General features: G+C 44.8%; 1 long non-coding RNA gene across 4 annotated transcripts in view; it reads left to right on the plus strand.

The window, feature by feature from the left end:
* The window catches only part of LOC310755817, a 29598-nt gene that overhangs the window by 896 nt on the left and 8851 nt on the right, over positions 1-19851 (plus strand). Inside the window, exons 2-3 of one of the 4 annotated variants that reach the window (XR_014544564.1) lie at positions 4-63; positions 546-784. This is a non-coding gene — a long non-coding RNA (uncharacterized lncRNA). The remainder of the gene's footprint in view (positions 1-3; positions 64-545; positions 785-19851) is intronic. The other 3 variants (XR_014544565.1, XR_014544566.1, XR_014544567.1) reach the window with 3 other exon arrangements.

The following is a 19851-nucleotide window of genomic DNA, read 5'->3' on the forward strand; positions in this document are numbered from 1 at the left end:
GAGGCGAGGGGACCAGAACTGTATGCCGTGTTCCAAAAGTTTCCATGGTGACCGTTTAAAGCGGTACGATACTTCTTTAAATGTATAGCACAAAGTGAGCCACCATCGCTAACCTATAAAGAAAGAATGGTGGGGGGTCCACCTTGTTTGTATAAAGTGGTTATTAAAGGGAGGGGGGTTAATCAGTAAATAATGTGCATTAATTGATCTTGCCCTTAGTTATTCTCATCTCCCGCAGTTTGCAGGCAGAGGGTATTCCACATTTGTCACTGGCAAAGTGGGATTTATTCCTTCCAAGCATGTGGTTCTCAGCGCTTCTCTGCTTTCCCAAATGGGGCAGGAAAAACTGGAGAGGAAGTAAATTATTACAAACAACTTTCTCTGAGTGAGTTCTTTTACGTTCCCAGGCATGTAGCTGGCAAGAGCCTCAGGCCTCCCTCCCTCCCTTGCCCCACCTCCCAAAGCTTTCCCTGCCACCCCTCCTTCTTTCCTCCACTGCCCCCCCCCTTACTGGCTGCCTCTCTCCCTCCCTCTTTCCCTCGCAGCCTTAATGACTTCCACATGGGCTTCTGGCATTCTGAGCATTGTCTGAAATCTCCAAATTTAGAAGAAATATGAAAATTGTCAAGAACGCCTTCCTTAGGGGGTAAAACCAACATTCGCTTGAACTGTCGCAGGTCAAGGCAGCGGGACCACGTGACCAGGCCCCAGCCAATGGCTGCCCTCAGGACCACTGACAGATGAGGCCGTCAGCCGTGCAGCATCGTCTTTCAGCTCATATAAGGTAAAAGTAAAAGGTTTTCCAGATTCTGAGCAGTGAGGGAAAAGTTTTCACCCAGGACCCCTTTTGCCAGCGGCTTAAAAAAGGAGTGTCAACACTGGTCTTCCAGTGTGGCCCTCTGTGTTTCGAAGAGAGGAGACGGCGCCCACCTTCCCCATCTCCACCAAGGGCCTAGTGCATGACAGGTGTGGGCAAGCACAGGTATGTTCCTACCTACTGTCTGTGGGTGCATAGGTGTGAGTGGATGGTTGCATGTTTATGGCAAATGTGTTCTACAGGTACATGGGTCTGTGTGTTGAATGTCTAACATCTAATTGTACAATACCCATATAAAAGCAATGTAAGTCGGTGACTCTAATGCTTCCCTATTCTTAGATGTTGTGCTAATAGCTGTTCCCCATATGCAATGGCTTTGCTTCTAACTTCTGCACGGTGGTAGAATTATTTTTGCATCAGAACGGGTTCTTGTTCTGGGATGGGAAAGGAAGGAAGGAATGAAGAGTGATGGAGACAAATGGACAGGAGAAACGAAAAGGTTGAGAATCTCCACCCTCAAAGAGTTTTGGAGTTCCATTTGCAGGAAGCACCTTAACTGGTCTCCCCCCATAATACACCCCTCAAACATTTGAGAGTTGATGTGGTGTGCAATGGCTAGAAATGGGGAGCAGAAGATCTAGCACAGCAGTCAGGTTTTTTAAAAAATAACAATAATCTCCTTTTCAGTAGAATCATGACATCTCAGTCTGCTGCTGTTTGCCCTGCAGCCCCTTTCATCTCTGCATCCTGGTGTCTTTTTCCTGATGGTTATCATAAGCACTGCAGAGCGATGGATGTTGAGAACTGCTGTAGCAGAGCACAGGAAAAGAAAACGCCAATCTTCAATAAAACAGCATTTTGTGGGAAGCATAATTAGAACCTACTTAGGAAACTTAAGAAACCTCTTTCCCCTGATAGTCCCCCCCCGCCCAGGTTCCCCAGGGTTAGCTCTGAGCAAGTTGCACTAACAAATAAATGGTGCTGCATCCTGCCCTGTATATGGTAAAAAAGGGCTGCTTCTCCCAGAATCACCAGACAGCACTACAAAGGCTGGCTGCTTGGCTCTAGGACGCAGATGTCTCCGGGAGCTGCTGGCATTTGTTTGTTCCAAAGCACGTTCCAAGTTGGAAAAAATAAAAAGCAGAAGAATTTCCAACCTAGACTGCCCTCCCCACCTCCCACCCCAAAGTGGAAAATGGCAAATGGATCATTCTGACCTCCCAGGAGTACCTCACCAGTATGGAGTGGTCCCAAGGCAGATGTTGGGTTGCTGAATTTAGCGTGCCAGCATGTAGTGATCTGGGGGTGGGGGATGCCTGGGCATTTCAGGCACTTCTGGTGGTGTGTGGCAATGCCCAACTAGAACTGCGGTCAGGGGCTGTCCAGTGGAGAAAGCTGGCACCCGCCAGCCAAAGGCGCAGCAAGAAAAGACGTCACAGGTATCCTAAGTGTTGCTGGGAGGCAAGGAATTATATTTCTGCATGGTAGAACACTGGGGTAGCCAACATTCTGCGTTACTCCTCCCATCAGCCCCAGCCAACATGGTCAAGGATGCTCAGAGTTGTAGTCCACAGATCTGGAACACACCATGTTGGCCACCCCAGTATCATACCGTGGAACCTCTGGGGGTAAGAAAGTACTCTGGGTAATAAGCCAATTTACTGCCCTGGAGCCCAGGCAGTTTCCCAAATGCACAAGTCTAGTCTTCCAACAGGTCAGATTGACAACTGAGCAGTCTCCTGACATTTAAGAGTGACTGGTGGGCAGGGCAGTGGCCGATTCTTCAGCCACTTGGAGCAATTCTGGCACCCAGTTCCAAAGCGCTATGGGCATAGAGGACCGACCACTTTAGTGCCTTCCAGCTGGTAGGTAAGGAGTTCTTTTCCATAACATGCGTGTGCAGATTTCCCAAAACAATTATCGGTAGGAAATTAGGGGGAAGCTTTGTCTAGACAGGCTGCATCTCTGAATTGCTCCTGGACAGAGCAGTATTTCCTTTGCCACTTGCAAAAAAGTTGTCTGGAGATGATTTAAGTTTCTTCCTTAAAAAAAACCAAAAAAAACTACAGCTTGCAAAATACGTTTGCAGCTTCAATACTGAAAGGCTTGGAAAATTGGTTCTGTCCAAGAAAAGAAAAAAGGAAAAGAAAAAAACCACCCTCTGCCCTCCCCTTTTCCTTCAACATTTCTACACCAGCACTTTCTTTTATTCCTCTTCAGAAGTACTCTGTTTAAAACGCCATAGAAAGAATTTGTATGTGTTGCCGGTGAGTCACTGCGGTAATTTGTTAGGTCCTCTTTGCTCATTCTTTTTTTCTTGTACTTTATGGATTAAAGCTGAAGCAGTCAGGAAATGGTCGAAAATGTGCACCTCTGAAACGGTAGACAGGTCAAACGTGACTTTGAGGTACATGAATGCTGGAAAAACGCAGGAATTATACAAAGAATGGATTCAAAAACACTTGCAGGTTTTGTGTCCTGTGTAACAGCCTTTAATGCAGAAGATAATGCAAACGCAGGTTTTACAGTCCCATTCAAAAACCCAGCAGCACTTAGCCTCTTGTGCAAACACGCTGCAAGGTTATGTTATCTAAGTTTATTTATTTATTTTTAATATGTGAGCGGGGAAACTAAAGACTGGAGGCGGCCACCAGCTTGTTACAGAATAGCCCTCTTCACACGTTATAGTAATCAAATGGAACAGCAGTCCATGTCTTCACTTCCACTGCCAATTGGGGTGGCCTATGTGGTGACCTCCAGATGTTTCAGACTACAACTCTCATCAGTCCTGGCAAGCATAGCCAGTGGTCAGGGACAAGAGGAGCTGCAGTCCACATTGGGAGGGTACTAGGTTGGTTACCCTGAGCCCATATTCATGGCTTGTGAAAGAGCCTACACATGGAGCTCATCAGGCAAGGCAGGGTTCCCAAATGCATGTACAGAACCTGGGCCTGCACAGTTGTACACACACAGGCTCTTTCACAAGTTACACTGAGTGTGTGTTGGAGGCACAGCATAGGCAGCAAGTCTGATCCCATTCTCCCATTGTCCACAGAGTTGTTGCACATCACCCCAATCTCTGAACGGTGCAAGATTCCAGGGGTTCCAGGCGCTTACCTGGGGTTCATGTTTCCTTTGGAATGAGGGCAGTGGAGACTGTGGTATCTTTGTGATATATGGTTTATTTACACATATATTCAACCTAAGCCTACCATAGAGGGGTTCACAGCATCAACACCCCAAGAGGGTCTTACTTCACCCATAGCCACAGCCTTGGATTCAAGCAGAAATCAAGCATGTCTCTCTTTCTGGTTTCCACCTGCTTCTTTCCAGCTCCTAGCTTCTAGCTCACATCACTCAACTCTCCGCTCTCAACTCTGCCTTTGTCCTTCTAACCACCTGCAAGTTGAAGTTTGTCTTCTCACACAAAGCCTCTTCCTTTGTTCCCCTTAATGGCCCGTCACCCAGGCTGTCATCTCACCAGGAAGCTAGCTTGGCTATTCCAAGAATTAGAAGGGGGGCCAGGCATCCAGTCTACCCAGCCCCAAATTGATAACCGAGTGTTAATGTGCTTCAATGTGTGTTAATCAGAGAGTATCAGGCAGTGTTAATGAACGTACGTATGGTGTGTGCCGTGTGCCTGCAGTGTGCACATGTGTTTCTGGCAGACAGTGCAACTTAGTTTTACTACATGCAAACACATATCTACTTTCCATTGCTCTTCATGGCTATATGGAAATATTTGATCACATCCACACCATTCAGCACTCTGTTCCTCTTTGACTGTCATGGCTTCCACCAAAGAATCCTGGGAATTGTAGATTGTTATGGGTGATGAGACTCCTAACAACTCTCAACACCCTTAAACTACAGCTCCCAGAAATCTTGGGGGGAAGCCATGGGTGTCAAAGTGGCCTCAGAGGATTTTAAATGGATGATGTGGACACTGTGTGATATTTTAGATATTGGTATTGTCCAAAGTAAGTGGGGACCTTAATAGTGGACTCAGAAATGTTGCTTTGTTATACTATTCTCCACAGCCATTCTATTATCTCTCTGTCTGTCTGCCACTTTTCCGATTATTTTTCCACATTAGGCTTATAGTGTTTTTGTTACACATTTTGCCTTAATTGCTTCGTAATGTGAATCGAAAAACTATATAAAAATACTCATTCAAATTACAAGTCTCTCTGCCCTGCTTTTCATTCCCAAATTCATATAAATCAGAGGGCTCATGTGTCAATGTGGGAGAAGAAGGGGACGAGGAGGGTGGATCATTTTAGGAGCCTCTTTGGAGCAGCAGACCTGTAAAATGTCCAGTGTCACACTGACAGATTTAATTGTAAAAAAATGTACTGCAGTAAGGCTGGAGAACAGGATAATTTCTAAGGGAGAAACTCAAGACTTTATAAGTCTTCAGAACGTAAGAGCTTTGCTGGACCAGGCAAAGGGCCAATCCACTCCATTCTCACAGTGGCCAACCAGTTGCCAATACTTCCATACTTCCATACAAGCCTTTCGTACTTTGGAGGCGAGGAGAGAGAGAGAGAGAGAGGACCTCCTTGGAATTACACTGTTGTTTTCATGGGATGCTGCTGGGGATGAGACGCAGGCAAACTCCTGCAACTGCTCATCGCCAGGTTGCTTTGCAGTTTTTGACCATATGAATTTTTGCCTTGGGTGCTATTACAGCAGACCCTTTGGGTTTTGATTAAATGCTGTGGGAACAAGTCAGTTCTGATAGCATTGGCATGGTCTTCTCTTGGAGCAGGGTATAGCGTAGCCCTCTATGCAGTCTGTTCTGCTGTCTAGGGATCTTAGCAGAAGACAGCCCTGGGCGGTTAAAGGATTCTTATAGACAATGAGGAAATAGCCTGCATTTCTAGTAATTCACCTACTGAAATCCCATAAAGATATTGTCCTTTTTAAGAGAACTTCACTCTCATGAAACTGCACAGAACAGGCAGCATATCATATGAGCCACCACTAACATTTTGCTCCAGCAACTCCCATTTTCATTCCGTCATCTGTTTATGGTCATTATGGGAGGGGGGGTCTTCTCTACCTCTTCCCATATTTAACAGTGTCAGCAGAGCCTGGGGGAAAATGGGTAAGCCAGCACTCAGCAAAGCTCAGTTTTCTTTGCCTACTGCCCATTAAAGGAAGTGTTTTGATTATCAGAATTATACATTTCCTCTTCTCCCTTTCCTCCTCTTTTTCTCCCACCCCCTTCTCCTGTATTCTGAGCACAAAGTGATAGTGATGAGAGGAAAGAGCATTCTGGGGCGGCAGTGGAATGTGTATGTAGGGAACATGCCTCCATCAGTGGCGTTTTCATTTTTTAAAAAAAGGAATAGATTCCATTCACCATTCAAACCAAATTAGAACTTTGATCTAGAATTTTTGCTGTAGTCATGTCCAAATCCACAGGCCTCTTTTGAGCACAGCTAATTCTGGAGTGGGAACTCGAAGTAGAAGCAAAAAAAAAGGCAACAAGGTAGTCAAAAGTCAAACAAGTTGATCCAATGCATTTTTGGACCCTCCTGGTCCTTCTTCTGGGAAATCTCAGATTGGTTTTGTAATGTAAAATATTTTTAAAATTGATTTTAGATTTCCCTAAAGTAGGACCGGTAAGGTCCTAAAAGCATTGGATCAATAAATATATCTTTTAACTATCCCACTGGATTTTTTTTGCTTCTACTTCCAGTTCCTTTTTGGAATTCTCATTTTTGTTGCATTTTAGCTCCTACTGGAGAGGCCAAGCTAAAGGGGGATTATAATAGTAGGCAAATAATCAATCTTGTACCTCCAACTACTCCAGTTTCTGAACTTTGCCCCTGGTACAACACCACCTCCCATTTGAGTCTTGTGGGGATATGTAGGAGAATGTCTTTTTCTTGACAATGTATACACATGTGCATGGTGGTTATTGGGGTTCAACCCCCTGAGTCCCCTAGAAATTGAATCTCTAAAGGAAAGAGGGTAAATATATGTTGACTCTAGTGCACATGCATGTAACTTGCAGGCACATGGTGTCAGCGCACTGCTCCAACCTCTTTTATTCCCTTGCCTTAATTGCCTATCCAATTGCTGCTGAATTTGTCCATATTGCAGCTCTTCTGTGATGTGTATAACGAGATGCGTTCTGAGATTAAATGTTCAACTAGACATTATATAAGGAAACTACTAATAGTCAATTTTCCTCTACAGCAGGTAGAGGGAAAGTGATGCGTAGGGGGTGTGAGGAGAAGGCAGCTCAGGCAGCGATCTTGGTATGAGAACAGGAGCATGATTCCGAGTATTTTCACTTGTGAAATGTTGGAGGGTATATGCAGGAAGGGCCATAGAATGGTAGTAGAGGAGATGCTTTGTACACGAAAGGTCCCAGGCTCAATCCTTGGCATCTGTAGATAGGGCTGGGGAAGCTTCCCTGTCTGAAACCCTGGAGACCTGCTGACAGTCAATGTGAACCATCCAACTGGCAGGTTGGAAGCCACTACCAGATCACAGCTTGATCTAAGGTGGGTCACAAGAGCAGCACCACTACCATACAGATATATATATATTTAAAAACAAAAAAATATATATTTGGGTTAATGGTGGGCCCTGGGTCTGGAAAAGTTGGAGACCATTGGTGTAGACAATACTGAGTTAGATGGGTCAATGGTCTGAGTGTGACATGGTATAGGGCAGGCTTCCTCAACCTCAGCCCTCCAGATGTTTTGAGACTACAATTCCCATCATCCCTGACCACTGGTCCTGCTAGCTTGGGATCATGGGAGTTGTAGGCCAAAAACATATGGAGGGCCGAGGTTGAGGACGCCTGGTATAGGGCCTCTCTCCTTTCCCCTCTCCCCCCCCCCGTCGCACACAGCTATTATCAGTGTGTTCATTGTAATTAGCCGTCTCACCCAGTAAACCAACAACGGTGAGTTATGACATCACCAAGAGTGAACTATGACTTCATAATCCAGCTAAATTTGAGTAATTATTTGTGTTCCTGTAAATGCTTATGTTCTTGCATGTACTTGCCACCAGCATTTTATGAACAGACTAATATAATAACAAAGCGTGCGCTCGCTCTCTCTCTCTCTCTCTCTCTCTCTCTCTCTCTCTCTCTCTTGTGTGTGTGTGTGTGTGTGTGTACAAGTAGGATTGCCAGTTTAAGATTTCAATTCTAAGAATACTCACAAGGGAGATATATATCCTACTAAACACAGTGGGGTGGGCTTTCATGCAAGCACACATACAACTGTGCTTTAAATCTTCAAAATAAGAACCTTGGTGGAGAGCTTGGAGAACCAATCTGTTCTGCAGCCATTTTGAACAAAGAGCCATCTGCTGTGGTTATAGTCAAATGAATTTTGGTTTAAAATAAGGAAGGTCCGCACAGAGTCCTGAAGTGAACAAGTTGGATGTGCATAGGGGTCTCTTTCTCTCTCTCCCTTTTTTGCAGGGTTCCCAATTGTGCAGAGCAAGTCTGCATACATGCAAGTTGTTCACAGGATCTGTTCACAGAGATTACTAATAACAGAGATTACCAAGACAGGTTCAAAGTCCTTGGATTCATTTACGAAAACCTGAACAACTTGGGCCCAGAGTACCTTAGGGAGCACCTAAATCCTTATATCCCAGTTTGATCACTGAGATAACCCACAGAGTGTTGCTGGTTGTCCCCTGAGTTGGTGAGGCTCATTGGACGTCATCATGAAACAGAGACTTTAGTGTGATTAGCCCCATCTTGTGGAATGCTCTGCCAACAGAGATTCAGCAAGTACCTTCTGTTTCAACCTTTAAACGTCTGTTGAAAGCTCTTCTATGCTGCCAGGCTTATGCAGGCAATTTAGAAAACAACTTTCTCTATTAGTTAGTTGATGGCTATTTTTTTTACATGTTTTTATTATATCTTCCTACATGCATAAAAATGTCCAGGGTCTATTAGTGCAGCTCCCACTGGAGGATTTCTAGTGCTGCATCACATTATTGGATTTATATGAAGTCATGATGAGGAAGTGGTGCAAAAGAGAAGGCTGGTTTTTAAATGCTGGGGCAGGCAAGAAGGGCAAGCAGTGTGAGACAGCAGCCCCTAGTATAAGTATTATTATAAACTGCTTTGAATTTTTAAAATGGTTAATAAAGTTGCCATATTTTGAAGAGCAAAAAAGAAGGCATATTTGTCGACTTCTACTTTTAACTATGATGGATGCGGGTGGCGCTGTGGGTTAAACCACAAAGCCTAGGACTTGCTGATCAGAAGGTCGGCAGTTCGAATCCCCGCGATGGGGTGAGCTCCCGTTGCTTGGTCCCTGCTCCTGCCAACCTAGCAGTTTGAAAGCACATCAAAGTGCAAGTAGATAAATAGGTACCGCTCCGGCAGGAAGGTAAACGGCGTTACCATCCGCTGCTCTGGTTCGCCAGAAGCAGCTTAGTCATGCTGGCCACATGACCCGGAAGCTGTACGCCGGCTCCCTCGGCCAATAAAGCGAGATGAGCGCCGCAACCCCAGAGTCGGCCACGACTGGACCTAATGGTCAGGGATCCCTTTACCTTTACTTTTAACTATGTATCTCTCTGATGACTCTACCCATGAAAAAGAGGACGTGTCCTGGAAAAAGAGGACCTAACAATAAATAAACATGTGGAGGTTCTGAGCAGAGGCAGTGGGTACAATCCTGGCCCTACTTCATATGCTTCAATTTACACAATTGTCAGACATATAAAAAGAAGGGGAAGTATTTGATGGGGAGCTGCCCTCCCATATAGTGGAGAGTGCTGGTGGTCTCCCTTTATATCAAGGCTTGGCACACATAATCTTTCCATATGCAGGAAACAAAGAGTCATGGACTTTATCACCATTTCAAATGTCACTCTGGGGACTTCCCCTTTGCATTCCCTTCTCTTTTCTTCAAATGCTTCGCAACAGATGGACGTCGCCAGTAAAAAGAGACCAGTCTCCTCTAACGGGCCTAGTGACGTGACTGTGTCTCCCTTGGGAAGGAATCCTGCAGACCATTTCCTCTGTCCTAGGAATGTAATGTGTAAACAGATCAAGAGGTGTCACTCCCAGACCTACCAGTTCACATGCCCCAGAACTGAAACTCTTTCTGCTATTGCAGTCTTGTTTGACTTTTGGCTTATTTTTTATATTTTTTTACTGTAGTTGCATAGCAATTACATCCCAGCAAACACTGGGTGCCCTGTGTGGAACACAGGGCCAGCCCTACCATTAGGCAGAGTGAGGTGGCCGCCTCAGGCAGCTTATTAAAGGACAGGACATTGCTCATTATTGAACATTGTTGCATTGTTGCTGTTAGTAAGGGGTGGGGATGAGAGTTTGTACTCAGGTGCCAAAGTAAAATAGCTAGTACTCCAGCTCCCATCATCCGTGACCATTGGCCATGCTGGCTGGGGCTGATAGTAGCTGGAATCCAACAAGAGGTAGAGGGCACCAGGTTCCCTATCCCTGCAATACGTGCAAAAATAGCTTTTTCTTTTTTCTTTTTTGCCTTAAAGCAGCAATTCCTAGAAAACAGGCTTTTTACCAGCATCATCTGCCGACTGAAGTGGGCTGAAACAGTTAAGAAAAGATTAAGAGCATTGGGGTATTTCTGAAAGTATGGAAAGGGAGAACGAGCAGCAAACTGGGAAGCTGAAAGATGTGGTGTAAAGCTAGATGGGAAAGACTGAGAGGGAGGGAAGAAAATTTATGTGGGATGGGGAGACTCTAGAATAAGGAAAAGGTTGAGATGAGACAAAGGCCTGGGAAGATGATGCAGGAAGGAGCTGTCTGTGTCACGGAGAGCACATTTTGTTCTGAGCTGCGCTATCTGCTGGAAATCTATATTGCTCTCGGGAACAAACTTCATTGCTCGTGGGGGTGGGGGGCCTTGGCTTTTCCAGAACCAGCAGCTAATCCTCTCCTGTGCTGCCTCCATTTGCATTGCAGAATGTAACTAAGGGCAGTTTCAGAGAAGCACAAACATGATTTTCTAAGGGCTGAAACTACATATTACCAACAAAGGTGTGCACTTAAACATGACTGCAGCTCCTTGTGGGGTTGTCCAGGAGGGGTTGATTTGCAACATAAACACAGCAGGAGATGGACTTGACCATTTCCTTACCACCTGCTTTCCTGATGCTGCAACCAGCACCAGCACCCAGCCCATTCTTCATTCCCATGGCTTCCTGGTGGCTCGCAAACATGAGCCTTGAATTCTGTGTGGGACTAAGCAGCTTGTGGGGTAGGAGCTGCAATGGGGAAAGGGGAAAGCACCTCCTCTCCCTTTGACTTCTCCACTCCAAAACACCTGCTCCCAACTTTTCTAACAAAAGTGGTCATCAGGGTTTCCTTACACAAATTTGCATGTAATGTTCAATTTCACCTTATGAGAAAAGAGTTGCCCTCCCACATGAATGAGACCAACATTGTGCTATGTTGTTTTTTGTCCTTTTTACCAGGGGCTCTTTGCTACCTTCTTGAGTAGCCCAGTTGCCCTGACACAGCTGACATGTACTACCTTGAACTAGACCCCTTGCATTTCCTCTAGCCCTGTGAAGAACAATAGGCATGGACAATGAACTCATAAATGAGGGTACATGACCCAACACAAAAGAGCCATTGTGTATAAGCTCTGTAGGTCACATGAACACAAAATCTGGGGCATATATCCAGTAGACAGGATTCCAATTGCTGTTTTGCCACCATGTGCCCATTTTCCTTTTGAATGGGTGTTTTATTGAGGGATCAATGGTCCTCATGAATGCACGTTTTTCCTTGGTGTCCACATAATTATGTCGGCCCATATGTTATCCTCATTTCATCAAGATTTATTTATTTATATTTACAAAAGCATTTACATACCACCATATCATAAAACATCATAATGGTGTACATCGATACAACACATTTTAAAAAGAAATGCAAACATTTCCCCAACACAGTTTTCTAGGGTTGTTTTTTTTTGAAAAATCAAGCTCTTGCCAATTTCCCTGGGTGGTGTTTTTTTGTGTGTTTTTTTTAAAGATATCTGAACAGCCTGTTTGTAATATTAAACCCCTGCCTGGAAGCATCCTATAATCTGCTTCTGAAAGCAAGAGGAAGAAGAGCAGCTGTGACTCAGCACTGACTCTGTTCCAAGCATAAGCGTTCTCGAGGTTTGTGCAATGTTGTTCTGGAATGAAATGGACAGCGTCTGGGCCCAAGCCTCCTGGCAGCTCAAGGCCACATCACACTTTATGGCCCAGATGTGTTTCAGTGGGCTCACTCTGTGTTATCTAGGGGATGCCAGAAGTCTGAAGGGGAGGCATGCGCCCATAAGCATGCCGAGCCATTCACTGGAGAGCACAAAGTAACTGCATCTCCTGAAATAAACTGATGTAGATTGCGATCCCTCTGGGCAAAGAACTTCCGTGTTCTGTGCAGGCCTTGGCCAAAGTTGATACCATCCCATGCCTTCCAACATTTCTCCATTGAAAATAGGGACATCCTATTTAATAATAATAATAATAATAATAATAATTATACGCCACCCATTTCACTGGGTTTTCCTAGTCACTCTGGGCAGCTTCCAACATATATTAAAACATAATAAAACATTAAACATTTTTTTAAAAAACTTCCCTATACAAGGAAGCCATCTGAGCCTTCAGATGGCTCAGGGTTAGATAACTCCATACTGTCCAAAATTGGATGCGGGTGGCGCTGTGGGTAAAATCTCAGCGCCTAGGACTTGCCGATAGCATGGTCGGCAGTTCGAATCCCCGCGGCGGGGTGCGCTCCCGTCGTTCGGTCCCAGCGCCTGCCAACCTAGCAGTTCGAAAGCACCCTCGGGTGCAAGTAGATAAATAGGGACCGCTTACCAGCGGGAAGGTAAACGGCGTTCCGTGTGCTGCGCTGGCTCGCCAGATGCACCTTGTCACGCTGGCCACGTGACCCGGAAGTGTCTGCGGACACCGCTGGCTCCCGGCCTCTAGAGTGAGATGAGCGCACAACCCTAGAGTCTGTCAAGACTGGCCCGTACAGGCAGGGGTACCTTTACCTTTACCTTACCATAACCTGCAATATTTCCCCAATGAAAATAGGGACATCCTAAAGAAAAGTGGGACATTCCAGGATCAAATCAGAAACCAGGACGAGTTTTGTAAATGCATGATTCTCCCTGGAAAATAGCGACACTTGGAGGGTCTGCCATCCCAGTACCAAGCAACAATCCTGACTCGTGCTATTATTCCTATTGCACTCACACAGTTTTCAGAAATGTGTAGAAATATGCACAGTCATGGAAGCCACTTGGTTTATGCCACATCTGCATACCAGTTTACATATGTGTGTAAGCAGAGGCGCCATCTTCTCAAGTTGATTGAGGGGGTCTGATGTTATTTGCTGATGTTATATGTGTGATGTTACAATGAGCCAGGGGGCAGAGCCAAACACCCTCTGAACATTGAGGAGGCAAGTCCCTTCAAAAACAAACAACAAGAAGAAAGCCACTAGGGGCCAAAACTGCCTGGGCTCCTAGGAGCTGGCGGGTATCTATATAGCCATCATAGAAACTAATACTGGTATAGTATTGGACTTCTGCATATGGTGATGTATTTAACAAATTAAAATTAGAAAGCTTATAGTTGAATTCCAACACTCCATTACAGGGGGTGGGTTAACGCTTAACGGCTGTCACCAAGATTTCATCTCTTCCTCACCCTTCATATACATCCTAAATGATGAACGCCATCCTCTAAAATGGAAAATAGAGACATGAAAGTTTAATGATTAGAATTTGCATGTTGTAGTTTAAATCCATGCCTGCAATTTGAAAATCGGGATGTGGATTTCTCTCAGGGTTTTCATCTTAAAGCACACATACAATACATGTTTGAATGCCATGTGTGCAAAGATTGCCAAATGCACTAAGACTCTTCTTTTAAAAATCACACACACACAAATGTCCCTTTTGTTCATTATGGGATGCCTTTTTTGTATCATTGCTATATAAATGAAAATCTCTTAAAGAGCATTGGAAAAAATCCCACACATAAGAACTATATACATTTTAAATAACCATGAAGATAACTGCACAATCACAAACCTGAATCATTCATTGTGTGCCTTGTTGTATCCTTGATGTATTTACACATGTTCATGTATTCCATGAACATCATGTACAAATTCATTTTATTTGGCCCTGATTTGGCCATATAGTTCAAAAACCGCAGAGGATCAAAAACCTTTGATCCTTTACTGGGAGAATCCAGCTTTCAAGCACGGAGCCAGAACAAAATGTCTGGTCCCTGAAGGGGAGAGGGAACATGAGAGAGCGGAGGAAGACAGCACCAAACGTTTCCTAACCACAACTTCCAAAATGCCTGCATTCCACCAACCCTCATCTCTAAGGCCCTGAAAACCTGTGCTTTGTTCTTGGCATTATGATTTATCCCGGCCAAGAACACGCTGAGGAGAAGCAGCAGCAGCAGCAGCTTGTGAGACCCAGCGCTGCATCCCCCCTGAGCCCCTTGGCTGAGCCCCAACATGGGAGATCTGGACTGCTCAGCTCTAGGAATCTTCCATTTTGACCATAAAAGGGCAGGCATTTCGCAGCCCCTGCCGGGAGGATGGGAAAGGAAAAGGCAGAGCTATTTATAGGCAAAGTGGGGGCCTGGGCTTGAACTCAGGGTTAATCAGCCTGCGACTATGGGACTAGATTGGGATCTCGCTTTGTTTTCTCATCAGTGTTTGATTTGAAAACCAAAGCCTTGGGGTAAAGGAGGAGCACTGATAAACAGTGCTCTCTGCCCTTCTATTTCCCTCTACTCCCCAAACCCCCACCCCACACTTTGTTGGGTGGCTTCACATGGTACGTTTTGTACTTGGGTGTCGTCATGAGAGTACAGAAGACACGTGGACCCCATCAAGCCTGTGTGTGAAATCCAGAAAGTGGCCCCTTTAAAAGATTTGAGTGTGGGGTCCCATTACTTTCCTGGTTCTTGCTACTGAGTCTTTCACTTAATAATAATTATCCATTCACACGCCTCTCATACTTGGCGGGATACACGCCTCATTATTTTTTGCTTGTGGGTCTGTGCCCAAGTATAAAAATGTAATGTGTGAAGCCAGCCCCAAGCCCTAAAGAGCAGAGGTCTGAAGGATGCTCATTGAGTGTAGTTGAGCACGAAACAATGTACAATCTCCAGGCAATGGAATTCACTTCCACAAGAGGCAATGAAGGCTGCCAATTCAGATGGTGTGGCAAATATTCCCTCTTCTGCACCCATTTTTGCTGCTTCCAGAGACATTGGTACAGGCCGTATAGCTGATTTTCTTTACCCCGGTGCAGCACAATTAAATTTGTTACAATGGGAATAAAGAGCATCTTTCTGTTTTTGCGACAAGCCAGACTTGCATTTTAGACTGGTATATTACTAGTCTTCATTCCTCATCTTGAACTGATATCCCTATGTCTCCTGTTATAAAAAGAAAGCCTTAAATTGGCCTAATTTAATTCATCTTTATAAAGGAACATGGTTGCTTGCCAATCAGAAGGTCGGTGGTTCGAATCTCTGCAACGGGCTGAGCTCCCATTGCTCAGTCCCTGCTCCTGCCCACCCAGCAGTTCGAAAGCACATCAAAGTGCAAGTAGATAAATAGGTACTGCTCTGGCTAGAAGGTAAACAGTGTTTCTGTGTGCTGCTCTGGTTCGCCGGAAGCGGCTTAGTCATGCTGGCCACACGACCTGGAAGCTGTCTGCGGACAAACGCCGGCTCCCTTGGCCAGTAAAGCGAGATGAGCGCCACAACCCCAGAGTCGTCCGCGACTGGACTTAATGTTCAGGGGTCCCTTTACCTTTAATTCATCTTAAACAAGTTAAACAATTCATTAGTTAAACAAGTTGTGTTCACAGTGAGTGCTATTTTTAACATTGATACTTTTAGTATGCTCAGATGTGGACCAGACACATTATTGTATAAGTCAGATAATGTGTCTGGGTAACTTCTATCCAGATACACTTGTTTTAAAATAGCAATTGTTTGTATTTGATGTAGTTTTACTAGATGTTGCTAAAACTATTTTGCTTTGATGGTAGTAGTCTATGTTTAGTCAAAATTATTGCAGAAGTCGCAATGGATGTATTTCAGTATTTGATCTGTCATATCCTTTTATGTAGTTGGGTACTTTGTGGAATGTAGTCTTGTTTTTCTTTGATAATTGAGAAAGTTTGGGGGGGGAATCTTATTCAAAGGGAAAATTGGATATAAGTGTCTCTTCCTTGAAGCATCTCTCACTCTGACTTTCGGGAGGTGCGTATCAACTTTTGCTTGTTGATTCTGGTAATTATGGTTTAATTAGGGGTGAGGGGGTTAGCTCTTCATTAATAATCAATATTTTAGATTTGTAATCTTAACTTGCCTTTTATAATGTTGTTAACCTTGTTTATATTCTTTTCTGCAATGCTTAAGTTCTACTAAGCAAAGGAAAGGTATTGGCTATGTGGCTAAAGACTCATCCGTGGAGCCTAAATTTTCTATATGCTGATACAAAGGGTGACCAATTATCCCATGTAATGTGGCAGTTGTTGCAGAGGCAAATGAGATAAAAACACTTACTTGTCAGGCTCTCTGTCTGCTACATAGTAACCAGGCTTGGATTTCCCATTGGAACAGAGCAAAAATGGCCATGGTGGCTATATAAGAGGATGACACAAATTCATGGAGAAGTCTACTCTGATGGTTATGTTCTGCCTCCACTGTTGGAAACAGTAGCCTTTGAATACCAGTTGCTGGAAACTGTGGGAGTGGAGAGTGCTGCTGGCCTCTGGTCCTGCTTTTGGGCTTCCCAAAGGTCTCTGAATGACCACTGGAAGAAGGACTAGATGAGACACTGGCCTGATCCAGTAGCCTCTTCTGATGTTATCACCAGCTGCTTTTGGCATCAGCTGAAGACCCACAACAGCTATGTTTGCATGTTACAGTAAGCCACAAGTTACCATATATGAGCAGATTGCATCTGCTTCATTCCACCCTGCCAAAGCTGGGAAGAAACAAACCATGCTCCTTAGCTTAGCATTATATCTGAACCAGGGATTGTGGTTTGGCTCGCTCCCAATATAGGCCTGTTTCTGTACCTTTCAAAATAGCTCTCTCTCTGCACTGGGCAGGCTGCTGTTGCAGCAGAAACTCTACATGCTCATCAGGCAGGCAGGCTTTTACCCAGACCCAAGGCTCTTTTGTGCAGGCACCACTAACGGAAAAAAACAAGAAGGGGCCACAGAAACAGTTCCAGACTCTGTACTCCCTTCAGTCTTCTCATAGCATCCTGGGATAGCTGAAAGGTTAGACACACTGACTTGCCTAGAGGGATCTCACTCATTTTCCCATCCAGCATGAGGGGTTGGGATTATTTCCCAGAGGATGCTCCCCCTCTTCCCCCACACGCACTGCAGGCTGCTCAGCTGGTCGGCATTCCATGAGAGTTCCTGGACAACCCATCCCCGGCTTCAGCCTCCCAAGGGGCAGAAGCAGTAGCTGAGAACTTGACTTGGGCCTGGGAGAGAGCGAGAGAATGTGGAGCTCTTGTTTTTCCACAGAGGCTCATGGGTCACGTTCATGGCTGGGTTTGTGGGTTAGGCAGGACAGGATGTGATAGGATCAGGGCCCAGGCATCACTTATCTGGGCCCAGCACAACCTTGTGTCACAGACTGCCTCCCTCCCATCTCTCACATAAACATCTACTTTGAACAAAATGGTAGGATTGATTGGTGTCCTTTAGCTTCTTTAGCTCCCTTTGCTCCTTACATTTCCGGCCACTGATTTGTATTTATAGCCAGACGTGGCACCAGGCTGTGGGTATTCATTACACATAAGCAACAAACACCATTTCAATACTGCTCCCTATCCTTGGGACTAGTTGTTCTCTGAACTTGCATACATTCTGTGCTCTCTAAATCCTATTTGCAGCAATGGCTCCTTCTGTTCCTGGGAGCTCGGTGTCCCTGAATGTTATGGTGCTTGTCCTTCCTCTCTGCCAAGAATACTTTTAGGGGCCTTAGTAAACAATACCAGCCGCCGCCACCACCGCAGCAGTGGCTCTCACTTTCTCTAGAATCAAAGGTCCCTCACGATTATGGCGTTTGTGGCTCTTTCTGCTGCAAGTCTCCTGCTGCTCCTGGTTGGCTCTTCCTCCCTCCATATAGGTCCTGCATCTGCTTCTCAACCCACTTTTCCTTTTGGTGCCATCCACCACTGGCACACTGACCCCAGAAGGTTGTCCGTGAGGGAATGAGACCCTCAGAGTGACATTCCTGCCCTGCACAAGGAACTCTGCCACTTGTTGTTTAGTCGTTTAGTCGTGTCCGACTCTTCGTGACCCCATGGACCAGAGCACGCCAGGCACTCCTGTCTTCCACTGCCTCCCACAGCTTGGTCAAACTCATGTTCATAGCTTTAAGAACAGTGTTCAACCATCTCATCCTCTGTCGTCCCCTTCTCCTTGTGCCCTCAATCTTTCCCAACATCAGGGTCTTTTCCAGGGAGTCTTCTCTTCTCATGAGGTGGCCAAAGTATTGGAGTCTCAGCTTCAGGATCTGTCCTTCCAGCGAGCACTCAGGGTTGATTTCCTTCAGCATGGATAGGTTTGATCTTCTTGCAGTCCATGGAACTCTCAAGAGTCTCCTCCAGCACCAGAATTCAAAAGCATCAATTCTTCGGCGATCAGCCGTCTTTATAGTCCAGCTCTCACTTCCATACATCACTACTGGGAAAACCATAGCTTTAACTATACGCTGCCACTTGTAGTTCAATGTTATAGGAAATGCCAACAGGAACTAGAGACCTCTGGGAGTTGTAGTTACTACGCGATTGGGTCTCTTACTAAGGAAGGTACATGGCCCTTAATCGCTCACACCACAAGTCTAGAGTTTCTTGTTGTGGTGCTCGTGTCCTGCTCATGGGCTTCACATAGGCATCTGAATGGCTGTTGTAGGAACAAGATGCTGGAGCCACTCTGGATTTCCAGACCTGGAAAAAAGGTGTCCTTCTCCAACACTCCACCCACCTTACCCCTCTCCTTTGCTTGGCCTCAGATAGCATGGGGTGCCATTTACAAGGAACCCAATTCAGTGGAATTTTGTACTCCAGCTGTGGGAAATTTTAGAAGTGGCAAATCTAGCACACACATAGGGTGGCCATTTATGCATCATTATACATATTCTATCTATAATCTATCTATCTATCTATCTATCTATCTATCTATATCTATCTATCTATCTATCTATCTATCTATCTATCTATCTATCTATCATCTATCTATATATATCTCTCTATCTCTCTATCTAAGCAGTCCTGTACTTGGCCTTTTGATGCATTTCCCCCCCCAAACCAGCTTTGATTGAAGTTGAGAAAAACAACCTGGCTGCATTTTAACATGTAAGCTGCCAAAGATGGATAACAGATACATCTAAAAGGTATTGATTGGTTCATGTTAGGGATGGGAAAAAAATTCAGTTCAGTTCACATTTAAAGCTGAATCTGTTCAATTTGCACTTTCTGAGGGAATACAAGAGCTAAAACACAGCCAGCCTTTGAAATTCACACTCCTCCGAATTTTGCAGTGTTGTTTTACAACCAAACAATGCTTATTAAAATGCATATATTAGGAGAAAGTGTGCAGAAAATTGGATATATTAGTGAAAAATGACATACAGAAATGCATTATATGGGAAGAAAGTGCTTGCAAAAATGTGTACATAAGTCAAAAATGCATACAGAAATGTGTTTATTAGGAGAAATTCCCACGAACATGCTGGGGGGAAATTCACGAGGGTTTTTTTAAATGCAAGTTGCTGCAGATATGTGAAGAACTAATTTATGATTGGAAAAATAAGAAACCCAGAGAAGTGAAATTGACTTCTCTAGCCCATGTCCACTTGTTTCAAAGTGATGGGGCTGTGCCTGCCTATTGTGTTATTAGAGTTGGCATCATTTAGCAAGAGCTTCAGAGGAGTAGCATTGCATAGATCAATTCCTCTTTGCTATTAAAGCATTT

Source organism: Podarcis filfolensis (assembly GCF_964270895.1).
Source record: "Podarcis filfolensis genome assembly, chromosome: 2".
In the NCBI taxonomy this organism is placed as follows: domain Eukaryota; kingdom Metazoa; phylum Chordata; class Lepidosauria; order Squamata; family Lacertidae; genus Podarcis; species Podarcis filfolensis.